This window comes from Salvelinus sp. IW2-2015, linkage group LG23 (genome assembly GCF_002910315.2).
Source record: "Salvelinus sp. IW2-2015 linkage group LG23, ASM291031v2, whole genome shotgun sequence".
NCBI classification, from domain to species: domain Eukaryota; kingdom Metazoa; phylum Chordata; class Actinopteri; order Salmoniformes; family Salmonidae; genus Salvelinus; species Salvelinus sp. IW2-2015.
Genome location: NC_036863.1, coordinates 23055552 through 23064878, shown reverse-complemented (window position 1 = coordinate 23064878; position 9327 = coordinate 23055552). Strand labels below are relative to the sequence as shown.

Sequence of the window (9327 nt, the reverse complement as noted above, 5' to 3'; positions counted from 1 at the left end):
CCCGTTTCCCATTTTTGGGCAAGGATAGCCGCTGACATTGTACGCGTCCTTTTCTTATGACTACTGTCACAGAGGAGGAGGGCGTTTCTGGTCCTGTCCTGATTGGCACGCGAAAACAACAGCAGAGCATTATGGGATCGTAGATATTAGGAATGCGCTGTATAATACCGGCGGCCAGCTCTAGTAGAATTGGTATTGTCTCGCGGCCAAATATAATTACCCCACGGGCCAAATTTGCCCGCGGGCGCAGAGTTTGACATCCCATGGTACGGTGTACAGTATTCTATGGTAGGAATACTATAGTATTCACTGTAGTGTTTTTGCAAACTGTTTTTGCAGACTGTAGTATACTGTAGTATTTAGGGGACATTACTGTAGTATCTACTAGGGTTGCAAAGGGTCGGAAACTTTCCGGTACATTTCCGGAATTCTTCCGGATATTTMGGGAATTTTCCTTAAATTCATCTAAAAAGTTAGCTTATAACAGTGAACCTTTTTTGTGTGATACAATAATGCAATTCTAGGTCTTCTGGCATATTTTGGTTAAACTATCCTAAATTCTATGGAATTGCAACCCTCTGCATGCACAGTACATTCTTCCATCACATGTGCAGTGCACTCTTTCATCACATGTGCAGCTCATTCTCAAGATCTTGCACACTGCTATTTAGTCCACACTACTACACTGTCTGAGCCAAGGACTACATGCTTTCTGGTAAGTTTTGATTACAATACTGGGTGGAGTGAATATATTTTAAATGACTTACATGATTTTTTGTTAACGAGTAAACAGCAAAGTGTGTTTAAATCATTTCTAACTTGTTAACAATTTCTGCTAGTTAGTTTTTGCTACCATGTGGGGTTTAGCTTGCTTGAGCCTGCTAACTGAGTGTTAATTCACCTGTTTCCATACATGTTTCATTTTTAAACATTTATCTTACAAAGGAGTTGTTTATCTAACTGCTTAACTATTTATCTGTACATGGAATTGTATTTGTTGTTTTTTTACTCATTTTTTTCTAATCTTTACAGGAAAATGCCATGGACACTATCTGATATGTGGAGACATTTCACTGCAGCTCATTTCACTGCAACCAGAGTTCATGTAGAAGGAAAAGCTGTGTACATTTGCAAATATTGTGCTGAATCATATCTGAAGAATGCAACAAAGATGCAGAATCATCTGGCCAAGTGCATAAAGTTCCCACAACAAGCAACCTCTGACAAAAGTCACTCTACTTCTATTCGAGGTGAAAATGATGAATCAGACACTTTATCGATAGCAACAGCTCATGGTCTTCCTGGAATCAMYAGTTTTTTTGACTCAAATTAGGAAATTAGTCAGAGAAATGCTGATGAATGTCTTGCTCGAGCTGTGTATGCAACTGGTTCACCTCTGATGCTCACAGGCAATGTGTATTGGAAGAGATTTCTGAATGTTCTTCGCCCAGCATACACCACTCCAACCAGACATGCTTAATCTACTCATTTGCTGGATGCAGAGTTCAACAGAGTTCAAGTGAAAGTCAAGCAAATCATAGAGAAAGCAGACTGTATTGCAATCATCTCTGATGGGTGGTCGAATGTTCGTGGGCAAGGAATAATTAACTACATCATCTCCACCCCTCAACCAGTATTCTACAAGAGCAAGACACAAGGGACAACAGACACACCGCTCTCTACATTGCAGATGAGCTAAAGGCAGTCATCAATGACCTTGGACCACAGAAGGTATTTGCACTGGTGACAGACAACGCTGTGAACATGAAGGCTGCTTGGTTTAAAGTGGAGGAGTCCTACCTTCACATCACACACATTGCCTGTGCTGCTCATGCATTGAATCTGCTCCTCAAGGACATCATGGCACTGAAAACAATGGATACACTCTACAAGAGAGCCAAGGAAATTGTTAGGTATGTGAAGGGTCATCAAGTTATCTTGTTTGGGCTGCAATCCCGACAKAGGTACACTTATGACAACATCCAGCTCAAGTGCAAGGCGCGAAATTCAAAATCTAGTTTGTTAAAATATTTAACTTTCACACATTAACAAGTCCAATACAGCATATGAAAGGTAGACATCTTGTGAATCAAGCCAACATGTCCGAGTTTTTTAAATGTTTTACAGGGAAGACAAAATATGTAAATCTATTAGCTAACCACGTCAGCAAAAGAGAGCACTTTTCTAACTCCATCAGTTTTTTACTCCGTCACTAGCTATCACTAATTCGACCAAATAAAGATATATATATAGCCACTAACCAAGAAACAACTTCATAAGAGTGACAGTCTGATAACATATTATTGTATAGCATATGTTTTTTTGAAAAGTGCATATTTATGGTATAAAATCATAAATTACATTTCAGCTACAATCAGAAATTGCACCGAAAGCAGCCATAACATTTACAGACACCAACGTCAAATACCTAATTACTCCTCATAAAACATTTCTGAGAAATACATACTGTGCAGCAATTGAAAAACAGGATTCTTGTGATTCCAGACAATATTCCGATTTATTAAATGTTACAGCGAAAACAAAATGTAGCGCTATATTAGCATAGCCCGCCAGCCAGACACACTTGGCGCGCACGACAGTTGACATGCACGACAGATATATGAAATAACATTATAAATTGGGTCTTACTTTGCTGATCTTCATCAGAATGTTGATCAAGGTGCCTTAGTCCTGATGAGTCGTTCAATCCATTCAGAATGGCAACTTTCCCTCTTCATTTAGCAATGGGTACTAGTCGAGGTGGCACGGATCTCTCGAACGTAAACAAAGTCACAGAACGGACACAGGCAAAACTCCCGAAAAAATTCAAATAATCTGATAAACTATATTGAAAAAAACATACATTACGATGATATGGTCTCATTTATCAAATCAAATCCGAGCCGGAGATAGTTACATCCGAAACGCAGCAAAACAAAAACAGATCTCTCTTCCAAGTCGCGGCTTCAGACTTCCGGAAATGACGGTCACGTCAAAGAAATAGGTTTATTTCACGTCAGAACAAGATAACACAAAATTTCTCCTCTGACGTCCTCTTGCACCCAGAGGAAGGCGTATGAGGTGTGTTTCGGGTCATAGGTGCATGCGACATGATTATAGGCAGAGCGTTGAAGCGAGCATAGCATAGCTTTGCATTCTTACTTCCTGGTCAGGGAAAGTGCTGCCAAATGACTTCTGTTCCACTCAGAGAAAAGAAAATTAAAACGGTTTTAAAACTAGAGAGCTGTTCTATCCAATAGTATTAATATATGCATATTGTAAGAGCAAAAATTGATTAGAGGCCGTTTTGAAAATTGGCACATATTTTTCCAGTTTTTCCAATACGCCCCCTGCAGCCATAACAGGTTATAGCAGCAATCTACCTCACAAGCAAAGTGAGAAGAATAAGAGCACACAATGAAGCTGCCCAGCACCCGTTGGGGTGGTGTTGTCATCATGTTTGACAGTCTCCTGGAGGGGAAGGAGTCTCTCCAAGAAATGGCCATATCAGTTTGCCGATATTGGACAGCCCCATCAAGAGGATCCTACTGGATGATGTATTTTGGGAGAGAGTGGAGCAGCCTGAAACTCCTGAAACCTATAGCAGTAGCCATTGCACGGATTGAGGGAACAATGCCATCCTGTTCTTGATGTTCAGACTCTGCTTGCAGATGTGAGAGAGAATCCGTACTGCCCTGCCTATTTCACTGTTGCTCCAAGCAGATGAAACTGCGGTTCTAAACACATCAAAAAGCGTGAAGACTTCTGCCTGAAGCCCATACATGCCGCAGCGTACATGTTGGACCCCAAGTATGCTGGCAAGAGCATCCTGTCTGCTGCAGAGATCAACAAGGCCTATGATGTCATCACTACCATGTCTCGCCACCTTGGCCTGGATGAGGACAAGGTTCTTGGCAGTCTGGTGAAGTACACTTCCAAGCAAGGGCTTTGGGATGGAGATGCAATATGGCAGTCGTGCCAACATATCTCATCAGCCAGCTGGTGGAAGGGACTTTGTGGATCTGAGGCTCTTTCCCCTGTTGCCTCCCATCATCCTCCAAATCCCACCAACATCAGCCTTCTCAGAGCGCAACTGGTCCTTGTTTGGAAACACACACACCAAAGCACGCAACAGGCTGACCAATACAAGGGTTGAAAAATTGGTGGCCATCCAGGCAAATTTGAGGCTTTTTATGCCTGACAACGAGCCATCCTCAACAAGGTTGGAAATGGACAGTGAAGATGAGGCCTCAGAGTCTGATGTTCAAGAGGTGGACATTGAAGAGGTCCAGGGAGAAGACATGGAAGCCTGAGAGGAAGACAACCAAAGCTTTAAAGTTTTTGGGAGATGCGATGGATCATTGGGGATGATTCAATATTCCCTTTCTTTTGTGGTTCAGTGAAATCATCCCATGTGAAGAGTCAACTCATTTTTATTACATTTCAATTCGTAACTAAATTGTTTTTAAAATTTCATTTGGAAGTATTTAATCATTTGCAATTATGTCCACGTATGATAAGGTTTATGTTTCTGTCTCCATATGATATGGTAAATATATCCAATGCAAAAAACATCTACATTTAAATGGTATTAATATTAATTTGCATATATTTCCGTTAATTCCCATATATTCCCATTAATTCCCATATATCTCAATCTTTCAATCTCACACAAATTATCAATGAACCTACCAGGTACCACCCCAAAGCCGTAAACACGGGCATCCTCATAGATATCATCTTAACTAACTCGCCCTGTAAATACACCTCTGCTGTTTTCAACCAAGATCTCAGCGATCACTGCCTCATTGCCTGCATCCGTAATGGGTCAGCGGTCAAACGACCTCCACTCATCACTGTCAAACGCTCCCTGAAACACTTCAGCGAGCAGGCCTTTCTAATCGACCTGGCCCGGGTATCCTGGAAGGATATTGACCTCATCCCGTCAGTAGAAGATGCCTGGTTATTTTTTTTAAATGCCTTCCTCACCATCTTAAATAAGCATGCCCCATTCAAGAAATTTAGAACCAGGAACAGATATAGCACTTGGTTCTCTCCAGACCTGACTGCCCTTAACCAACACAATAACATCCTGCGGCGTTCTGCATTAGCATCGAACAGCCCCCGTGATATGCAACTTTTCAGGGAAGTTAGAAACCAATATACACAGGCAGTTAGAAAAGCCAAGGCTAGCTTTTTCAAGCAGAAATTTGCTTCCTGCAACACAAACTCAAAAAAGTTCTGGGACACTGTAAAGTCCATGGAYAATAAGAACACCTCCTCCCAGCTGCCCACTGCACTGAGGATAGGAAACTCTGTCACCACCGATAAATCCACTATAATTGAGAATTTCAATAAGCATTTTTCTACGGCTGGCCATGCTTTCCACCTGGCTACCCCAACCCCGGTCAACAGCACTGCCTCCCTGAAACACTTCACGAGCAGGCCTTTTAATCGACCTGGCCCGGGTATCCTGGAAGGATATTGACCTCATCCCGTCAGTAGAAGATGCCGGTTATTTTTTTTAAATGCCTTCCTCACCATCTTAAATAAGCATGCCCCATTCAAGAAATTTAGAACCAAACAGATATAGCACTTGGTTCTCTCCAGACCTGAGCCCTTAACCAACACAATAACATCGTGCGGCGTTCTGCATTAGCATCGAACAGCCCCCGTGATATGCAACTTTTCAGGAAGTTAGAAACCAATATACACAGCAGTTAGAAAAGCCAAGGCTAGCTTTTTCAAGCAGAAATTGCTCCCTGCAACACAAACTCAAAAAAGTCTGACACTGTAAAGTCCATGGAAAATAAAAACACCTCCCAGCTGCCCACTGCACTGAGGATAGGAAAACTCTGTCACCACCGATAAATCCACTATAATTGAGAATTTCAATAAGCATTTCTACGGCTGGCCATGCTTTCCACCTGGCTACCCCAACCCCGCGTCAACAGCACTGCACCCCCACAGCAACTCGCCCCAGCCTTCCCCATTTCTCCTTCTCCCAAATCCAGTCAGCTAAATTCTGAAAGAGCTGCAAAATCTGGACCGCTACAAATCAGCCGGCTAGACAATCTGGACCCTTTCTTTCTAAAATTATCCCCAAATTGTTGCAACCCCATTACTGACCTGTTCAACTCTCTCTTCGTGTCGTCGAGATTCCCAAAGATTGGAAAGCAGCTGCAGTCATCCCCCTCTTCAAAGGGGGGACACTCTTGACCCAAACTGCTACAGACTATATCTATCCTACCCTGCCTTTCTAAGTCTTCGAAAGCCAACAATCAACAACAGATTACCGATCATTTCAAATCCCACCGCACCTTCTCCGCTATGCAATCTGGTTTCAGAGCTGGTCATGGGTGCACCTCTCAGCCAGGCTCAAGGTCCTAAACAGATATCCTAACCGCCATCGAAAAGAAACAATACTGTGCAGCCGTATTCATTGACCTGGCCAAGCTTCGACTCTGTCAATCACCACATCCTCATCGGCAGACTCGATAGCCTTGTTTCTTAAATTATTGCCTTGCCTGGTTCACAAACTACTTCTCTGATAGAGTTCAGTGTGTCAAATCAGAGGGCCTGTTGTCCGGGCCTCAGACAGTCTCTATGGTGCCACAGGGTTCAATTCTTGGCCGACTCTCTTCTCTGTATACATCAAATGAGTCGCTCTGCTGCTTGAGTCTCTATCCACCTCTATGCAACGACACCATTCTGTATACTTCTGGCCCTTCTTTGCACACTGTGTTAACAACCCTCCAGACAAGCTTCAATGCCATACAACTCCCTTCCTGGCCTCCAACTCTCTTAAAATACAAGTAAACTAAATGCATGCTCTTCAACCATCGCTGCCTGCACCCTGCCCGCCCGTCCAGCATCACTACTCTGGACGGTTCTGACTTAGAATATTTGACAACTACAAATACCAGTGTCTGGTTAGACTTAAACTCTCCTTCCAGAACATCAAAACATCTCCAATCCAAAGTTAAATCTAGAATTGGCTCCTATTTCGCAACAACGCATCCTTCACTCATGCTGCCAAACATACCCTCGTAACAACTGACCATCCTACGACCTCGACTTTGGCGATGCATTTACAAATACCCCAATACCCTACTCAATAAATTGAATTGCAGTCTATCACAGTCCATCCTGTTGTCAGCAAAACCCATTAACTACCCACCACTGCGACCTGTACGCTCTCGTTGGCTGGCACTCGCTTCATACTCGTCGCCAAACCCACTGCTCAGTTCATCTACAAGACCCTGCTAGGTAAAGTCCCCCCTTATCTCAGCTCGCTGGTCACCATAGCAGCACCACCTGTAGCACGCGCTCCAGCAGTATATCTCTCTGGTCACCCCCAAAACCAATCCTCCTTGGCCGCCTCTCCTCCAGTTCTCTGCTGCAAATGACTGAACAAACTACAAAAAAATCTCTAACTGAAAACACTTATCTCCCTCACTAGCTTCAAGCACCAGCTGTCAGAGCAGCTCACAGATACGCAACCTGACATAGCCCATCTATGATTTAGCCCAAACACTACCTCTTCCCCTACTGTATTTATTTATTATTGCTCCTTTGCACCCCATATTTCTATTCTACTTACATTCTTCCACTGCAAAATCTACCCATTCCAGTGTTTACTTCTATATATATATTTACTTCGCCACCATGGCCTTTTTTTGCCTTTAACCTCCTATTTCACCTCATTTGCTCACATTGTTTATAGACTTATTTTTCTACTGTATTATTGACTGTATGTTTTTTTACTCGATGTGTAACTCTGTGTTGTATGTTGTATTGCTTTATCTTCGCCAGGTCGCAATTGTAAATGAGAACTTGTTCTCAACTTGCCTACCTGGTTAAATAAAGGTGAAATAAATGAAAATAAAATAAATATTATTCCCTTTAATCCACAGAAAGTTTCCACATCTGAATATTCGCAAAAAGTGGCAACCCTAGTATCTACCTAAGTGTTCTTGTTTTATAATCTTTGACAAAAAGCTTTATCCTTAAAGAAACCTACTGGAGAAATACTAAAAGAGCAAAAATACATAACCTGCAGGTAGGTAAGAGGCGTTCTAAATGGAGTCAACACTCCTGGTCTTTTCTATAACTTGTAGGAACACAATATATTCTATACTTGGCATGTAAGTTTCTCACTTACGGTGTACAAATGGATACGGTGGAGAGAATATGGCAGGTTTGTGCAAATGAAATACTGTAGTATTTACTATAGGTTAAACTTTTGTTTTTGTGCACATAGTGTTTCTCGGACATCATATTACTCTGTGTTTTGTGAGAATACCAACTATTACTAATATATCTACAAGTATACTACAATATTCTATACTAAGTACTACAACATAATCGAGGACACTACAATGTTAGTTCTAGTATTCTGCAGGTATGCTACAGCTTACTACCAAATTCTACAGTAAACTGTATTTTTGGTAGCTGGCTTGCGAAGGGAACTCATATACACACAGAAAAGTATACAGACACATACCAAACACAAATGCCCACACACAAATGCCCACACACACAACACACAAACCACACACACACACACAAAGCCACACACACACACACACACACACACACACACACACCACACACACACACACACACACACCACACACACACACACACACACACACACACAACACCACACACACACAAACACACCTTTTCTCATTTAAAAGCCTTAATAGCTCTGTCTGCATCTCCTTCTGCCTTCCCTCTGTGGGCCCCGAGGCCAACAATGTGAAAATAATCAGACTGCAAATGCAAATGACCTTGTCTAACTCTAGATCAAACAGTAGGAGATTGAAATGAAGGCTCTATGTGAATAGGGAAACGCTCTTCTTCCTTTCTTCTCCTTCCTTTCTACCCCTCCTTTCCTCCTCTCTCCTTCTGCCCCTCCTTTCCTCTCCTCACTCCTTTCTGACCCTCCTTTCCTTAATCCAAGCTTTGTTTGCCTGTTCCTTGTAAACACAGCATTACATAAATAATTCATATTTGCTGTGGGTGGTGTGGTAAACGGCAGGCAGGCAGCAGCCAAACACACACACCACACACACACACACACACACACACACCAACCACACACACACACACACACCACACACACACACACCACACACACACACACACACACACACACACACACACACACACACACACACACACACAACACACCACACACACACACACACACACACACACAAGCCCAGCTGAAATCCCATTAACTTCCAATGAATTATTCCTACCATACATCTGTCCCAGCTCCTTACAACCACACACAAACACAAACACAACAGACAACAG

General features: G+C 42.5%; 1 protein-coding gene and 1 pseudogene across 1 annotated transcript in view; both read right to left on the bottom strand.

Moving 5' to 3' along the window:
- The window catches only part of LOC111951065 (LHFPL tetraspan subfamily member 7 protein-like), a 187351-nt gene that overhangs the window by 39836 nt on the left and 138188 nt on the right, over positions 1-9327 (bottom strand). The window lies entirely within an intron of this gene.
- LOC111951215 (U7 small nuclear RNA) lies at positions 7997-8053 on the bottom strand (annotated as a pseudogene).